The following is a 20,210-nucleotide window of genomic DNA, read 5'->3' on the forward strand; positions in this document are numbered from 1 at the left end:
CTCCTCCATCCACAAGCTCACGGACACTCAGCATCCCCTAGGCCCTTTCCTACTTTTTCCCAGAGCACTCATGACCATTCTTAAAAATACATATTTTGCTCATTGTCTGTCTTCCCCTACTAGAATGTAAACTCCATGATAGCAGAAATTATTGTCTATTTTATTCATTCTCAGAAGCAGACTTCTAGAATATATTGCCTGACACATAGTAGATGTTTAATAACTGTTTCTAGGTTGATTGATTATGCTAATGGCAATGTAGTTTACTTGTCCATTAAACAAAGAGTGAATTTAAAGCCATCACATAAATAAGGTTTTTAAAAAAATTAATTTTCTAAGCTTTAGCTATTAAACATTATTTATTTACTCAATTAATCTATGTTCCAGCTTCTTGCTTTGGGTACGCTTTCGTTGCTAAGAAAAAAATAAGAAATATCTACATTTTGGTTTTCATGATCTGTTCTGTCAAATATTTTATAAACTTCAGAAAATCATTTACACAGTGTACAGTTAGCCTTACGAGATCAATATTTCAATGTTAAAATTATACCCTTTAAATATAACTTGTATAAAAATCAGAATTAAGAGATAATGAAAGGCCTCATTATTAAAATTCTATCTATTAACTCTATCAAAATTTAATAACATAAAAAGCCAGTGAATTAAATGCTCAAATTTCTAGGTGATATGTCAAACATTTACTGTTAGTAATTTTTTCAGTAATTTATTTTTAATTTTAATATTTAGTTAAATATTACAATTGTATTTCATTCTGAAATTATATACCTTTTGAAATGTGTATATGAGTGCATTTATTCATATGGAAATAAATATATATATGTACTAATGAGGAATTTTTAATTAACTATTTCATTTAACAATTATGCTATAATAAATTATGATATGCTATTTAATCCAGGTCAAGAGGAATGTTTTTCACTAAGTCAAAATTAAACTTGGATTAGGTTTGCTGACATTTGCCGGTCTTCAATTTTGAGAAATGCATATATAAGCACACATACATGCATATATATAAACAGACGGAACAATTATCTTCTATCCATCTGGAATATAGGGTGTCAGATATACTGTAGAGAGCCCCCTGCAGGGCCACTGCCGCATGGCGCCTGGTGACACTTAGATGATTATTTAGCTAAATGTCAGTTTAGGGCTTCATTTCTTCTAGCGCTAGATAGAGACTTTCTGTGTAGAATGTCTGTAAATTCTGGATGTGTAGGTTTGGATTCTTCTTTGTCACATAAATGCTCAGTGTGCATTATTACAATACTATTGACAAACAATCTCTTCCCCAAGTTTTAATAACTTCAAGAAACTTTTATTATATCTATTTGTTGTAACTAGAAAGTACTATAACTAAATTATAATCATAAAATAATAAACTTAGATAAAATTGAAGGTGCTTAAAATTTCCAGGCATAACACTACATTTATACATTTTATAATTTTATTCAATCTGTAATACACATATTGTTTAATGTAAATCATTTCTAGATTGAATATCAATTAATGACATTGATTATAGGATTTTTTTATGTAGATCAATTTGGGAGATGGTAGTTAGATTTATTAACCTATTGAAACACAAATTACACAAGGTCAATTTATCGATAGTCATGAAACTTCACCCACTAAGAATGCTATTGAATAGACATAGTTCCTTCTCTCATTTCTTCAACTTCTAAGATATTAAAGGCAGCAGTATGTAGATTGATACTTAACCATATTTAATGTTAAAACCACACATTACTGTTCTGAGTTTTAATTAATTCTGGCTTACTCTTTGTATTAAACTAAGTTTATAATTCAATGAAAATTAACAGGACACAATTACTGAAAATGGCTTACCCTCCCTAGTTTACACCCAGTATTTGCCATTAAGCTGCAACAGACATTTGTGGGTTTCAACAAGATGCTAACATAATACGTAGTGACAGGAATAACCTACAAAAGTACCAAGAGGAAAATTTTAAATTGCTATTAAAAAGTGTTGGAAAAAATACTTTCTAGCAAGACATCCAATATTTTTGTTTCTTATGTCAAACTATGAAACATATTTGCTTTTCTTTTATAAAATGTTTTCATGGAAAAAACAAATCCATATGTGGGACAAGTACGTGGAGGCAATGGTGTATTTTAAAAGTTCTGTAAGAGGAAGACATGAGATGTGGTGTGATTAGATCCACAGAACCTGGGTTCACTTACTTGTTCCATAAAGTTGAGCAAGAAATTCCCCATCTCTCATTTCATCCTTCTTTCTATGAAATCTGCTCATAATGCCATTTGCGCCTTCCTCTCACAGTGCTTGTACAGATAAAAATAAAAATTAAATGGTGCATATTAAAGTATTTTATAAACTAAGTTACTATGCAAATATAAGAAAATTAAAATTTTAACACCATAGTTCACATAACTAGTATTTCTATAACAGCTTCACATAAAGAAAGAGATTAGATTTGCTAATGTGTTAACCTCAAAGAACTGTTGAGTCCTTTGAGGTTAATGCATTAATAACACAGCAAGGTGAGTTCAAGATTTGCCTGAAGGGATTTTTTTTTTTTCATGTTTCATTCTTTTGTCCTTCATTTCCTTTTGTTTTAAACTGAAATTGAAAAAAGTAAACAACCTCAAAACTTGGCTCTGTTTTCTGGTAATGCAGAGCCAAAACAAAAGAGACAAAGGAGTAATATGTCATGAGAAATATTACTATTAAATAAGAACTATAAATGAAATTTTCTCTTTAGAGTTTTGGCATTTTTGTTCTGCCTTTATAAATGCAAGCATCTTTAACTTGCCCACAATTTTCATGTCATTGTTTTATGTACAGATTATAGCTTATATTGTCACTATGTATATAGTTCTGAATTTGTATTTATTTCAATTTTAATTATTGCTTCCTTCTTTTGAAATTTTATGACATGACACTGGTTAACAAAATTATACAGGTTTCAGGCGCACACTTTTACAACACATCATCTGTACATGGTATTGTATGTTCACCACCCCAATTCAAGTCTCCTTCCATCACCATTTATCACCCCTTTACTCTCCTCCACCTCCTTCCACCCACCCTTCCCTCCACAATCACCACACTGTTGTCCCTGTCCATAAATTTTTTTTTTTCCAAATCTTTATTGTTGGATGTAAAATGTATTACAGATGTTCCACATTTTTCCCCCATTGACCCCCTCCTCCCCACTCCCGCCCCCCTCCCACCTTTTCCCACACTATTGTCTGTGTCCATTGGTTATGCATATAAGTTCTTTGGTTTATTTCTTCCCACCCCCCCCCCAACCCCTTTCCCTTTGAGGTTTGTCAGTCTAGCAATGAGTTTGTGATTCTTAATCCCTTCACCTTTTTCACCCATTCCCCCAACCCCCTTCCCAACTGGCAACCAAAAAATGTTCTCTGTATCTATGAGAATGTTTCTGTTCTTCCTGTTCATTTTGTTTGTAGATTCCATTGTTGATAGATATGTATTCATTGCCATTTTGTTTGTTCATACATTTTATCTTTTTCTTCAAAAAGACCCTTCATCATTTCATATAATAACGGTTTGGTAGTGATGAACTCCTTTAACTTTTTCTTGTCTGGGAAAGTTTTTATATGGCCATCAATTCTAAATGACAGCTTTGCAGGATAGAGTAATTTTGGTTGTAGGTTCTTGCTTTTCATCACTCTGAATATTTCTGGCCACTCCCTTCTGGCCTGCAAAGTTTCTTTTGAGAAATCAGCTGACAGCCTAATGGGTACTCCCTTGTAGGTAACTAGCTGCCTTTCTCTTGCTGCTTTTAAGATTCTCTCTTTGTCTTGAACCTTTTTCATTTTGATGATGATTTGTCTTGGTGTGTGCCTCTTGGGATTCATCTTGTTTGGGACTCTCTGTGCTTCCTGCACTTGTATGTCTGTTTCCTTCACCAAGTTAGGAAAGTTTTCTGCCATTATTGTTTCAAACAGGTTTTCGATTTCTTGTTCTCTCTTCTCCTTCGGGCACCCCAAAGATGCAAATGTTGGCACACTTGAAGTTGTCCCAGAGGCTCCTTACACTATCCTCATTTTTTTGGATTCTTTTTTCTTTTTGCTGTTCTGATTGGGCATTTTTTGCTTCCTTATATTCCAAATCGATGGTTTGCTCCTTGGATTTACATACTCTATTATTGAAGCTGTGTAAATTATTCTTTATTTCAGTTAATGCCTCCTTTAATTCTAACTGTGTATCCATGATTTCTGACTGGTCCTTTTTTATGCTCTTGAGGCCCTCCCTAAGTTCACTGAGGTTCTCACTAAGTTCACTGAGCATCCTTATAAGCAGTATTTTGAACTCAGCATCTGTTAGGTTGCTTATCTCCCTTTCGCTTAGTTCTTTTCTTGGGGTTTTGTTCTGTTCTTTCATTTGGGACCTATTTCTTTGTATCCTCATTTTGGCTGCCTCCCTGTGTTTGTTTCTGTGTATTACTTAATGAGAGGTATGGGGCCCACTGAGACCCGGTGCTGCTCGTTTGAAAGAATTTAGGAAAATCCTGAAGCAGGATCCAAGACAGGCCAATCCTATGGTTAAGCAAGTGGCAACAGCTTGGGTGGGCTTGAAAGTTGTGTGGGGCGGGGCGGGGCCTCAGGGAGTCAGCAGGGCGGGGCTACCAGTGTGAGCCAGGTTGCTGGAGTCCCAGATATGGCTTCTGTCTGCCGCCCCCGGGAAGGGCTCACCAAAGGAACAAAGGCCTCTGACAGCACGTGTGTCCCCGAGGAAGCCCCCTCTCCAGCGCTCGCTCCAGTGCCAAACAGCTCAGTTCTTCCCTGTATGTCTCTGGTGCCCCTCGAGCTGCCTCCCCTCCGAGCTTAGAGGGAGAGAGTCCGATAAGTCCGTGCGCGGGCCCTTAGGGAGCTGCCTGGGGCTCCAGCCGCTTCAGCTTCCCTGAGCCTCAGTTTCCGCTGTTTTTTCCAGCCAGAAGTTATGGGGACTTCTCTTCCTAGCACTGGAACCCTGAACGGGGCCCCTGGTGTGGGACGGGGACCCCTCAGTCCTCAGGAAGGACCTTCCCAGCCGCAGGAGCCTCCTGATTTTTATCTGCCACGCTTGGGTGTGGGACCAGCCCGCCTCGCCTCCACGCGCCTCTGCTTCCGCCGTGCAGCCGTCTGTCCTGCCGGTCTGGATGTAGCTGCTTTTTTTTTTCTTAGTTCCGTAGTTGTATGACTTCCATTCAGCTTGATTTCAGGCGGTTTTGAATGATGGTTGTTCTGTAGTTTAGTTGTAACTTTGATGTGGTTGTGGGAGGACGCGATACCGCGTTTACCTACGCTGCCATCTTGACCGGAAGTCGTCTGTCCATAAATTTTATTCTGTTTTTTTTTTTTTCCTAAATTCTCCACCCCAGTCCCCAATAAATTATTAAATTGCTTACCAATTCAGAATCATCTGAACAGAAACAGAAGTATTTTTTTTCTTTTTTTCTTTATTGATTTAAGAGAGAGACGAAGGGACAGGGAGAGAGAGATAAAAACATCGATGAGAGAGAACATGGATTGGCCACCTCCTGCATGTCCCACACTGAGGATTTAGCCCACAACCTGGGCATGTGCCCTGACCAGGAATTGAAACGGTGACCTCTTGGTGTATGGGTTGAAGTTCAACCATTGATCCACACCAGCGAGGTGAAACAGAATTATTTTATTTTATTTAAAAAAAAATTTTGTATTGATTTTAGAGAGAGAGGAAGGGAGAGGGAGAGATAGAAACATTGATGAGAGAGAATATTGATTGGCTGCCTCCTGCATGCCCCCCACTGGGGATTTGGCCCACAACCTGGGCATGTGTCTTGACCCGGAATCAAACTGGAGACCTCTTGGTGCATGGGCTGACACTCAGCCAGTGAGCCACTCTGGCCGGGCGAAACAGAATTATTTTCATTTCTGTCCAAGTGTATTCCTATTTTTAAATTTTATTTTATCATATTAAGATTACACAGACACAGTTTGGAACATGCAATGTACCTAGTAATGTTTTCAGTAACTCTTGAGTAATTCTCTTGCTTATACTGTATTTAACAAAGTATGAATACTAAACATTTTTATCCACAAGTCTTTTGTGAAATAATTTTGTTTATTGAGACCTTATGTTACACAGTTTTTCATGGATATTTCTAAAGAGGAAGTCAAGGAATAAAAATTAGGAAAAGAAGTGAAAAAAAAGTAGTCCTATTCCAATGACTTTAAAGATGAGTAGGAAATATCTTTGAATAATTCAAACTGCAGAACCCCAAATTTTAGCAATTGGTACATTTTCTTTTTAGACTCACATTCACCTTTGAGTCTTTATTGTGTTGACCATTGTTTAATATCTTCAACTACAATTCTCAAAAATATATAAAAACGATATTCTAAAAGTGAATACATAAAAAATGTGTTTTCTTTGACAACTTGAATTATGGGTTTCTAAATCCTGATACTTTTCATAACTAGAGTAATGCCTTCTAAAAGAAAAAAGAACTGTAATATATATTACTTTAATTTGAAGTTTTTTAGAGACTATTAATATTAAAAATTTGATTCTATCTCAACATTGCCTATTCAATTTACTAGCAGCCTTACATTAATTTAAATAAATCCAGGTTCATATAACCCCATAGAATCATCGTGTAAGCAAAATGGAGGAAGTTATTAATTATTAAATAAAACCGCAATTTTACAAATGATGAAACTCAAAGACCAGAATGAGCCATTTGTTTTTCTTAAGTCACACAAGAACTGTAAGTAGAGGTAGTATATGGTACACTAGTTTGGTTTATAAAATTTAAAATGGAACTCAAAATAAAATACGAGGTTGAGGCATCACTGGATACTTTGTAGAAAAAAAACGTTAAACTAACGTGTTAACTTCAACATCAAAGTGATTTACCCTCTGTAATTAACATGTTAGTCAAGAAGCTTTTCGAAATTATTTGTACAAATATTATTTCTTTAAGGCCCCAAATCATTTGTGGAGCAAATATTTTTCCCATAGGAACTTCTAATTTAAAAGCAATACAATTATTTTGCTATCCAGTCTTTGTCGACAATGAAAGTGGAGAAAAATACCATTTTACACAAGTAAATCATTAATCTCTTAGACACTTCTCCCTAGGAGACAAAGGAAAAAAATGTTTTAGATCAAAATATATGTTGGCTTTAAGTCCTTGGGTATTTTGCCCGATTTTAATTCTTTCTAATGCTAGATAGTTAAGTAATCATTTTCAGGTTAAGAAACATTTTGTGAAAACATAAAATCTTGTTTTGAGTTTTAGGAATTCAGATACAAAGGGGATGTGAAAAGATAATTGTAGAATGCAATGAAAGAATAATGAATAGAATAAATATGTCACCGACTGCTATAAGAAGTCACATTTTTGTGTGATACACAGTACAACTTCTATCCAAATTCTCACTTAGTATAGAGACGGAATCATAGCTATATAAAACTGGGCAAAAGAAACATCTAGGTCGTACAATTTAGAAAAGGTGATCATATTTTGATGCTTTCCATAAATATTAAATACCACATCCAAAGAAACTGCTTTGAAATATAGAAAATACACTTTTATATTTTATTCTGTTTGTTTTATGAATGTTCTCTGCTTTTGTTCCACACCTATTGTAGAAATTAATAAAGTGAAATCTAAAATAGTAACTTTTCCACCTTATGAATTAGCTACACATTAAAATTCTATTTAGTGGCTGTATTTTACCTCTTTCTCCTAAGTCTACACTTCATGTATTTGTTATTGATAAATATTCCATTTTAAAAATTTTGTGTGTTAATGGCTTAAAGAAACCCTACTTGGAAGTTTCTATCATTTGGTGTATAATATTTTGATAATATGCTGATTAATTGATGAACAACATTATATATTTAAAAGTTTTCCATGATGTAAATAAAGATTCATACTAACAGTTGATGTAGGAAAGCAACTTGATAACTTGATACAATAGTATTTTCTTTCATGAGGAGTTATCCCTTGAAACACATTACTGTAGACTGAATGTTTGTTCCTCCTCCCAAATTTATATGGTTAAACCTAACCCCTGGTGTAATTGCATTTGGGGGTGCAGCCATTGGGGGATCATAAGACAAAGCTCTTGTGGGTGGAATTAGTGCTCTTATAAAAGAGATCTCAGAAAGCTCACTTGCTCCTGCTGCCATATGAGCACATAGTGAGAAGTTCTCAGTCTGCAACCCAGGAGAGGGATCTCCACAGAATTCCACCTGATCTCAGACGTCCAGCCTCCAGAACTGTTAGAAATACATTTTTGTTGCTCATAAGCCACTCAGTCTGTGGTGGGTTGTTATAGTAACATGAACAGACTAAGACAGACCTGCAATAGAATTTTCACAAAATATTTTTAAAAGTTCCAAATAATGTAGAAGGATTAATAAATCTGGTTAACTTTCTGATGAACTTCTCCCATTCTCCCAATGAATAAAAACTACACCTTTTTCTTCTGACTTCTTTTCACCTTTCAAAAATCAGGTCTTTACTAAAAGCCTCTAACACATTCATTATTTAGGTTTTTCTGAATATAGTGAGAGAAAATATAGGTAATGAGTAAAAGGAGTACTTCCTAATGCACTAGAAAAAATGACTCTTCCATTTTGTCTATCAGTATGACTTACTTCCACTTTTTTTCCTTCAGCTCATTGAGCTAAATTTACTCATAACACATTTTGTAAGAAGCCAGCAAATAGTCCCTTGGTTTCCAGAAATGAGAAACACTTCTTTTAGTCCACTGAAATGGAAAATAATTCCTAAATGTGTCACGAAATTACAGATTCACCTATCTTGCATGACAGTGGGAACCTCATTATAGCCCTCTCTTAAATTTTGGAGCAAGGATGTTTAAAACACTACAGAATAATTTCTTAGGTACTGCTTGCCATTTGTTTTAGTGCAGATTAAGGAGAAGCAAATGATTGCACAGAAGCAGGAAATTGCAAAACCATACATTTTAGCCTCTGAGAGAGAGGGTGTGTGTGTGCGGGAGAGATAGAAGCACATGACAATCTACACAAATTCAGAAAGAAAAGTGCTGCTATTAGGCCTCTTCAGCAAAAAAGTAATGGGAAGTAGACTCAGAAAATTCTCCCTTCCAGGAATAAAGAATTGTTCTAATCCTACCCAACTCTGGATGATTGAGCAAAAAAAAACTGGTGAGTTACTTAGGATGGATTTCTTAGTGAGACATTATCATTTTGGACTTGATAAATGATTAAATCTTACCTTCTGAAATAGGGATAATAGTTCACTTTCTTTGCCATTATTTCACAAGACTCTTCAATCTTGAAAGACTCCTGTAAGAAAGAATCTCATGTTCGATCCTTGCTTACTACATAGCACAATGTTTAAGTAACAGATGGCCATATAGAATTCCGGAGCACCACCTACCAGATCAATAACCTGGGTTACAACAATAAAAATAAAATAGCACAAAAATGTTCAGTATCTTTTACACAAAGGTGACAAATCCATTGTTCTCTATTAGAGGTACAAGTAATTTAACTTTGATTTTGAGAGTGGTGATAGGTTGCTAATTAGCCAGGGGTACACTTTTCTCTATTGCTTCTAGTAATTAAATGCTCACCTTTACAAGACAAATCCTGGTGTCAGAGGAGAGTGGAAGGTTATGCCACAGGACAGTCAAATGGAACACAGCAAATCATGATGATCAAAGTCGTTGTGTTTTTTTTTAGCCTGTCACAAAATGCCCCCAGATGTTTTGATCCAGAAAGATCAGGATAAATATTCATTGTTTGCCCAGTGAATTTATGGGTTTCTTATTTTTAGAGTTATGATAAAGAACACACGTGGGTTTCTTTGTTCTTCGGTTCTCATTTTCCATAATGAGAGTTCACAACCATAACGCTTGCTGTACATCAATGCTTATCTAATTGTTTTCTGTGTATTTTAAGTCGCAGAGAATAATATATGTTTGAAGTAAAAAATGGGTTGATGGTGAATTTAAAAGAGTTGAGAAGGCATTTTCAGTTCAATATTTCTATGGCTTTTATGTGATATAACTTAAATTGTATTATGACGAGGGAATATTTTTGTCAGTCATTTGACCATAAATGCATTTTTTTCCCTCTACAGAACATGTCTATGAACCAGGGTCTAGGGATCTTGTGACCAGATTTGAATTGTTATATTTTACCATTCATTCTACAGGATTCCTTAAGTAACAGATGTGCATGGTTTCCTTGTTATCCATTAACTATATAATCCTGGTTAAATGAACTAAAATTTTCAAAGCTAATTTTTTTTTTCCAAATATAGTTAGGACAAAATTGTATCTACCTCATATAGTTTCAAACTTAAAATATTTTATATTTATTAAATGGTTAGCACAGGAACTGGCACTGATAAATTAGTAAGGATCACTATTTTTTATTTTCAAAATATAAAAAAAAAATGAATAACACACAGTTGAATGAATTACAATGTACAGGTTGAATGAATGGTCATTTCCTATGCTTAGGGACTATGGATCTAAACAAAAAATTGCTGAGCGAGTCCTTGCTGGTCATCTTTGTGTGTCCAGAGCCAGACCTGCAATTTGTCTTGTACAAGAACTTCTAAGTGTTCACTAATGAGAAAATAAGGATTTTTAAAAATGAATAAATGTAATTACTAAATAAATCGAGAGCTCTGTAGGAGTTGGAGTCTACTTCATTGTAGCACTCTGAGAAACTGAATTTCCCTTTGCTGTATCTGAAACTACAGCAGATTATGTGAAATTTACAAATAAAAAAATACAAGCATAAAATTTATCTAAGTTTCCTGGACCAAAAAAAAAAATATATATATATATATATATATATATATATATATATATAGTTTCCCCTTCTGAATTTCTAGTAATGAGGATTTTATGACTTCAATTGTGTCTTTTAGTCAGTAAAAAAATGTATCAGCATATGTTTTTGGACGTGTTAATGAGTTTTTAGCCTGTAAGAGCAACTATTTCTTATAAGGTATTAATTATCTTACCTATATTAAAGAATAAAATATTTAGGAGAAATCTTTACTTTACCTGTAATAATATAGTGGAATTATTTACACTGAAGAATTGACAAAACTTCATTTTATTAAGCATACATATTAGAAATTTTAAAGATGATTTTTACATAAAAACATCCATTGTTCTAGAAGATTGGCTGAATAGCTAGATAGAAAATCACCCATTGATACTCTGAAAAGGGGTGAAATACAATATATAGTCATTTCTCTACTCGGAACTCTATTTTATGCAGTAGTGGTCTTCAACATTGAGTGTGGGCAATATTTCACATTAACCAATTAAAGGCCTTCAAAGTGTCAAAATATTAAATGACTTAACCAGTCAATTCGTATTTTATAAATAGACCACAGAATTTATATGCATGTATGCGTAACCAGTGTATTTAGACACAAACATAAATTAATTAAGAAAGTTAAATAAATAGAATACAGTAAACCTCAATATACTGGACTAATTCGAGTGAAGGGGTTTCTGTTAAAGTTGAACTTTCATTATATAATAAGGTAGGTTTTCCAAATGCATATGTTAAAAAATTGACAAAGTAGATGTAGACACGTTTGTGTAATTAAAATTAAGTATGTATGAAAAGGTTGATTTCAGTGAAAAGTTTTCTATACATTACTCTAATTTAAAATGTATACTTATTAGGTGCCCTGGTCAGTGTTGCTCAGTGGTTTGAGTGTTAGTCCTCTCACCAAAGGGTCTCAGTTTCAATCCCCAGTGAAGGGCATGTACCTGGGTTGTAGGTTAGATTCCTGGCCCTAGTTGGAGTGCCAGAGGCAACCAATGAATGTATCTCTCTTACATCAATGTTTCTCTCTCTCTTTCTCTTTCTCTCTCCTGCCCTCTCTTCCACTATTTCTAACAATCAATGGAAAACATATCCTCAGGTGAAGATTAACAAAAAAATTCTTTTGAATAAATGTGTACTGAATAGGTCTAGCAAATGCGTGCATTCACCAGTCACCACGAGTAAACAAATGCACACAGCTGGGAAATGGCTTAGTGTACATCAGAACATAGGCTGACGATAGTTAAAACTGGTGCAGAAAGTCAAGCCACCTGACAACAGAATCAATGACCTCACAAGATGCAGCGTGATCCTGTGCTAATCATTCCCAAACACTGTTTAGGAGCAGGAGCAGTGGAATTAAATATGTGCACTATAATTGTACATGTGTAATATTTTTTATGTCAGTGAATTAACTATAGTGCTTTTTCCAACATATGGCCTATTGGTTGAAATGTGTTAAATAATAGTGAATGAATAATAAAAATTAACCTGTTAATTTAATTATAAAAGAAATGTTGGTGAAAAGAATTTAAAAATAACGTGGTGATAATTTTCACCGGTGGCATACTGAACATAAATTTTGTCCTTTAAATTGAGGTCTGCAAAAACTAGGGTTTACTCTGCTATTTTCCATAGAACACAATTATAATTAAGAAGCATGACTATTTTCACAATGTGTGTAAACATACTATTTTTCTCTGTGAGTTTTAGTGTTCAACCCCCTCGACAGCATGAACATCCTTTCATTGGCCCCCATCACCTAAGTTGTATTGCGGCATCATAATGGAATGCACACCGCTCCTTTGAGGTTAAGGTAATGTCAAATTTACTTCTACAAACAAAAACAAAGCCTTTTTCTTTCCAATAACTCCTATGGAAGTAGACCATGAGCCACAATCTGCCCTTGTGCTATACCATATTTGACTTATCTGATTTACACAGCAGAATAAATAGTTCTTCTGCCCAAAATGCCAAAGGGCACGTCGTCAGCTGCACAATAAGCATCTGGGTAAGCACAGAAAAAGCTGATTAGGGAGGGTGTCACTGGCATTTCTCAAGCCCCACTGAGTCCAGTAATGTGTATTGACCAAGGATAAATGTGTTTCCTCTCTGTGGGCCCAACTTTCAGGAGACTTTTTACTGCTCCAGTGTCAAACAGACAAAATGAGTTTTGATCAGGCCTAGGTAGCTGCCAGAGGTCTCTAATCTGTGAGTGGTATTCATGCTAATTATCCTCTAAGTGACCTGTAATAATCATTGAACTGTTTTTCTTCAGCATTTTGACAGTCACCTTTCCTATTGAGTTGGAGGATCACCTACACACACCAACATGTTAATAGAAAGAACCAGAACACATTAACCATGTTTCACTTCATTGCAAAATGAAATAGAGTACCTTAATGATTCTGTATAAAAATTGATATGTTTTGCCACGTTTATTTCAATTCTAGAAAATGCTGCTAATAGGAAGTGAAGAAAAAGGGAACACTAAGAAGAAAAACTAGATTTCCTGTGAAGCTTTCTTTAAAGTAGATAACATTATATTTATGAGTAATATCATTGCATGAACCCTATGTTCTTTGCAGAACATTTTAACAGATGCATTCTGTAAAAATAGAACATGACATTTTTGCTTGTAGGTATTAGTTTCCCTGTGAAAACTATAGCACTCATCCAATGTTTCTTTTTCCCTTGTATTTTCCTGGTTGCTTAATTGTCACAAAATCTTTCACTTTATCATCCTTTCAAACATGGAAATAAACAGTCACCCTTCAGTGTCATTCTAGGCTAAGAGCTTTCCACGGGACTCTAATATCAAAACTAAATGGCTTCTGACTACTAATTCTCTCTCTCTCTCTCTCTCTCTCTCTCTCTCTCTCTCTCTCTCATTGTAATTCGATGTCTGGTCCTATATTTTATTTACATTTAATTCTCATTCTCTACCCTTATCTAATTCTATATTTACTTATTTCTATATACAGGCACAATCACACTTTTATTTTTTAAACAGAGAGTCAAACTATAGATATTGTTCAGCATTTTTATTTAATCTATTGTTAACATTTTTTCATACTAACACTATTAATAAAAGAGAATGGTCATATATAACTTACTATATTCCAGTACTGTGCTAAAAACATCACAGCAACCTGATGAAGTAGGCCTGTTATTCCCATTTTATAGAGGAGAAAACAAGCAGAGATTGCTTAAGAAACCAGCCATGATGCCTGGTTGAAATTCTGTTCCGGACAACCTGCCTCCAGAAAACTTGCTTTTAAATACTACTCTATTTAAAGGTCATTCCTGCAAAAAGGTCATCCTTACTCCTTTAATAGCTATCTGCCATTACATAATTTAAATGCATCATAATGCACTTAAAACTTTCCTAGTTGATAGGTTTTTAGGTTGTCTTCAGTTTTTCAGCATTGCAAATGATACTGTAATAAATTTTTATTTACAAATGATCTTACATGACTGTGTTATTTTTGTAAGATAGTTTTCTAGCAATTAACTGGTTTAAAGAGTAGTCACATTTAAAATTTATCCCTACTGGAAACTTTCCTACACTTAAAAAAAAAAATTCCAAACACATGACTTTAATTGGTCATTGGTATGTTGTTCCTAGATCATTCTGAAAACTTAATCACTACCCAGAATTATCTGGTGTGACTAACTTTATATGACTGGCAAATCTGACAAGCATGCCACCTAAATCTCCACTAAGACATTCACAAATACTTGGAATAAGAAAGATAGGATTAGTGATTTTACTCTGGGGCTTGAAAACAAATATATTTTCTTCCTCAGCTTATTTATTTCTTTAATAAATAAATATTGTTAATTGAATGCTCTTGAATAACAGTTATTACCAGCTTGTTTTATGCCAGATATCAAGCATAAAATATAATCACTGATATGAAAAATATATTATCATTCCTATCCTAGGAAGTAGACAACTGAGAGTCCAAAATATTATATTACCAAAAACAAATATCTAGTATTTGCAAGAGATGAGATGTCAATTTATATTTGGCTGGCTGGAAAGCCTTCCTCTTGTTCTCTGTATCATATCTACTTTCTTAGTTAGGTTTTATGGCAGTGAGAGACAGGTTTACTCAGGTTATCCCCCAAACAAGAGTTGGTGTTGATAATGCACATAAACACAAATAAGTGACTGCAAAGAAGAGCAGCATGTGTAGGGCTCTTGGGACAGTGGGGTCATAGTTAGAACCCAGAGCTTAATCAGGATGCAAGGACGCTCTGTGGCAGTGATTGCGTCTCACATGCCTCATGCGGTCAGTAGATGGGACTTACCGATTTTCTTTTGCAGAGGAGACATTAATTTTCTATTCCCTTTGTAAGGCTACTCTATAGTTTTGCAGACTTTTAGCCTGGGCTTCTTCATGGTGTCTACTGTTTCAATGTATCTGCACACTATATTCTCCTGGGTTGCTTATTTTCTCCGGGTTGCTTATTTCTCATTACCAATGATGTATTTGGCAACACTACAATGTGTTGGAGATAGAAGAACAAGACATGTTTTATGGACATGAATACCTTACTTATATCTGTAATTGCTTTTATGCAGTTCCTCAAATTTTCCAAGGTGTCTCTTACTTCTTTTTGTTTATATATGCTCTTCATTGTTCAAAATATACTTACTTCTTTGGTCTTGTAACAAAACTCTACTTTGTTTTCATGATATGAATCAAACACTGCCTTTTCTAGGACTCCTTTCCTTGCATCATCCAAATCTTCACACCCAGAGTAAACTGCCATTTGAGATTTTAATGCACAAGCTGTAACCGCCCAAGGGGTAATTATTTGTTTTATTACAAGTATTTATTAATGCGATTATTATTACATGTGGCTTATTCTTTAGTACGTCTTCCACATTAGTCTGTGAGGAACTTGATGGCAGGATTCCTTCCCTTTTCTAGGTTCTAAAGATCACACATTGGCTGGAGCCTAATATATTGTAATACTATTGTAATACGTAGTAGTACAATTAATTATTTATCAAAGCACATTATAGTTTTTCCACTTGTTTCCAATAAAATTTTTTTAAAATATGTTTTTATTGATTTTTGTTTTAGAGAAAGAAGAAGGGAGAGAGAGAGAAAAAACAAAACACATCATGTGAGAGAGATACATAGATTGGTTGCCTCCTGCTCACCCTCCACTGGGGATCAAGCCCACAACCTAGGCATGTGCCCTGAAGGGTAATCAAAAAGGGACCTCTCAATCCATGGGATGATGCTCAAACCACTGAGCCACACCGGTGGGCCCAAGGAAACTTTTTAAAGGGCCTACCTAAAATCATATATATTGTTTTTACTAGGATAGTAATATTAAGGTGTTTAACAAACTGTGAATTATTTAGGAAACAAAACTCATATTTTAAATTCTTCATATTTCATAACTTATTTAGTTATAAAACACAATAAGTTATACCCATTCTTCTCTTTTTAATCTATTTTTGTATTTTCAATGCAGTTGTATGCCTCTCATCAAACTTCTCTATTATCAAAAATTCAAAATAATTGCAAAAGGACGTATTTTCTTAAATTTATATATTTCTCACTTCTCACTCAGCTACCCTTTTCTCAAAATTTGACTTAATACTTCATCTCTTTATGGCATTAGTTTCCATTTCTAGTCACAATTTTTTCCCATCGACAGCCACATTAAATCATCTTTAAAAACACATGTATGTATTTTCTAGAGACAAATTACTGCTTGACCTTGAGCTCTCTTCTTCTCTGAAATAGGTGTGTGTGTGTGTGTGTGTGTGTGTGTGTTTAAGCATGAAGGTGGTCTGAAGACAAGAAGAAAAATAATTGTCAATTACTCATTCTTGGAAATTTGACACAAAGAGCAAAATTACCTAACTTCAGGACCACTCTGTCGCCCCTCAAGGCTATTTCAACTTCACTTAGTAAAATTGCTAGTGTTTCTTCCCTTAAACATTAGCCATCCTCAAAAAAGAATGTTTCATTTTTAGATAATACAAAATATCTATATAATTAAAATTCAAATGCCATATATATTCTAGATATGAGTGAAGTTAAATACATGTTAAAATATTACTGCCTAATTTTCCTAATATTTTATTTAAGATATAATACATTTCAATACAAAATAAAACACTGATGATCAAACAAATGGCATATAATATTGTCATAATGAAAAGAATGTTTCTTTTTTTAATCACAGTTTGAAATCTTTAGTGTAAACATTTGTAAACACCTGTTGTCCAAACTTGGATGCTTACCAGTCACCAAGGATGCTTTAAAACTCTAGTGGTTCTTGGGCTTCATTTTAGAGATTGTAATTCAATAGGTCTGAAACAGAGTCCTCCAATAAGCAATTATTAAATATTCCAGTTGTTCTGACTCAAATGGAAGGCAAATTCACCTTTGGAAAAACTCTTCTTTTTACATATGGGTGCTCATGAGTAAATAGTGAATCAGTAACTTGGAGATGCATTGCTCAGTCATGAGTTGGAGTGATAAATATCACTGTCAAAGACATTGCAATCAATTCCATTTTTCACTGAACACATAGAGAATACATGGGCAATTGTATTTTCGTAATGCTATATACCTACATACATATTGTAAAGTATATATTTATGTATACAAATATCTACATGCATATATGCACACAGAAATCAAGATACACTGTATATATACAATTAAACTATACAGAGACACCTGGTGGTCTATCCTTAAAAATTAGGTTTGTTTTGTTTGCATGTGTTATTTCATTTGCATATGTTTTACTGTGCTATAAATTGTGCTCCCAACATTTTATTTTTGAGATCAGTTAATGCTACTCTACATAGCCCTAACTCAGTCCTTCTATCTGCTGAATAGATAACCATCACACATGGATATGTGGTGTGCTCATCACTTACTGATGAAAACCTACATTATATTCAACTCTATACTCACAAACAATGATGTGATGAGTCATTTTTCAAATCTCTGCTAATTTCTCTCAGGTAAATACCTGAGAATGGAGTTGCTGGTATGTGGGATATTTGGATCCAAAATTTTACAAATGGGATTGCATTACTCTTTCAAATATTATGCACTAATACTTCTGAGATAGTTTCTATACACCATCCTCAAATTTTAATCTTATCCTATATTTTATTTTTTTGCTAATCTTAAAATTGTTGTAAAGGGATGCCGTGATACTATGATTTTGTAATGCGATGTTGATTACATATGAAGTTCCCAAATATGTTTATAATTCTTGACTACATATTTTATTTATTCAACTGATTCTAAGCCATACTAAATGACTGTTAAAATATCTCCATATATGACAAGGTAAGTCTTGTCATATGTTATTCTTGTTCAAATTGTATCAACTCTTTATTCTCCTTTTTTACTTGAAATAAATTTTAGAATGAGCTTGTCTAGCTTATCCAAAACTTTTGCTGGAATTCTGATATTAAATTAATTATCTTTGCTGATTGATTTAGAACAATTTGACACATTTATAATGGTTAATCATCCTAGAATAATATATGTCTCCTCTGGTGTTAAAATATTCTTTACATATAGTAGTGGAATTTAAAAATATTCTCTACAATGATTTACTTGTAATATTTATGTACATTTTAATGTTGTTACTATTGTATTGATTCTCTAGAGTTTTCTTTTTAAAGCATTATATCTTCAAAGAATAAAATTTTGACCTCTCATTTCCAAAGTTATACTACTTACAATGTTTTCTTATTTTAGTAAACATAACCAGTAAATTTATTATGTTTATGAATATATAGTATATATTTCTGAATGCAGTAGTGATGATGAACATCCTTATTTTGTTCTAAACATTAAATAGCATTGTGGTATTTTTGATAAATAACTTTTATCAGGTTAATATAATTAGTATCTATTCCTTGTTTCATCTTTGGCTCCATAGATTTTAGTCAGAACCATTGGCCAGTTTCTTTGTTTCTCTTTATTATGACTCTTCTAATAATTTATCTTTGGATTATCTCCTTCATAAATGTTCTACACATTTTTTATTTTCCTGGCCACACCCGTTGTTAACTAAAGTTCCCCAATCCCACTTCCCACCTTGTGTAATCCAGAATTATTCACTTTCATTCTCCCAAACGCTTAATATCCATTTATTATTATTGTTTTTGTTGCTGTTGTTTTAATTGAAATTTATCATCAATTTATTGTTGTTGTCTTGTTGTTTCTTGGAGCATACTCTTTACTTTTTTCTCCTCTTCTATCTCCATGGTTTGGTTCTAGAAGGAATCCAGAGCCCTAGTTAATGCAATGACTTTTTCTAAACAGCCATTAATATTTATAAATTAAACTTAAGAAAACTTAGATATTGCATGATGCAAAACACGCAACCAAGCAAAAGTAAATGATAATAAATACTAGATTCTGAACAGATCCTTAAGAGTTATTAGAATAATCTGTTCAGGATTAGAATAATTTAACCAAGCAAGAACCAATCAAGACAAGCTATCTACTATTTTCTGAACATTTGAGAGACATTCATGTTAGTGCATCCAACATGTGGTACTGGATAATGTTTGCTCCTGAACTTGATTTTTTATATTAACGATGTACAAACATTTGCTTTGTTCAAAATACTTTAAGTTAGGGAGTGATATCTATTGCTCAAATTTTTTGTCAACCTCTATGTAAATACCTTGAAACAATTTAATTTGGAAGTATCTTTCTCGTTCAAGGGTGTTCCAGATCTTCAGGTTCTTCATTATGTTTGCTCATAGATGAATTTCTCCATGTTTACCTGTGAATGAATAAGCCCTAGTTAAAAAAGCATGGATTCTCTTAGATGTCCTTACTCTTCCTAGAAAGGTACCTGATACAAGATACCCATTTCTTTATTTTATAATTGAGAATGGGGCCATTCTATACATTATCTTTTCTTCAAAAGGCATTCTGGAAGCTTGTGTTCATAGTGATTAACTAAAATTTAATAACTATATCTAGTACATAGTTATATCCAAGACATCCAATTCATTTTCTTTATTAAAAATGATACCAACACAGATTTTAATAATAAATACAAGGCATGGGGAATTTTTTTCTGTATTTTCATATGCTTTGTAATATAATTACACATAAGTTATTAATAAGTATCAATAAGTATCAATTCAGTTCAGTTTTATTGAATTAAGTCAATGCATGCATTGCAAAGCAGTAATGCTTATTTGATAATATGATTTGATTAAGTTTAGATAAGCCTGTTGCAATAAAAAAACAAAAAAAACAAGGTCCTAGTATAATAGTCTTAATTTATTCTTTAATGTATTAAAAAATGAACCACTTAGCCCTGGCTGAGT

The sequence above is a fragment of the Molossus molossus genome, unplaced genomic scaffold (genome assembly GCF_014108415.1).
Source record: "Molossus molossus isolate mMolMol1 unplaced genomic scaffold, mMolMol1.p scaffold_m16_p_9, whole genome shotgun sequence".
Lineage (NCBI taxonomy): Eukaryota > Metazoa > Chordata > Mammalia > Chiroptera > Molossidae > Molossus > Molossus molossus.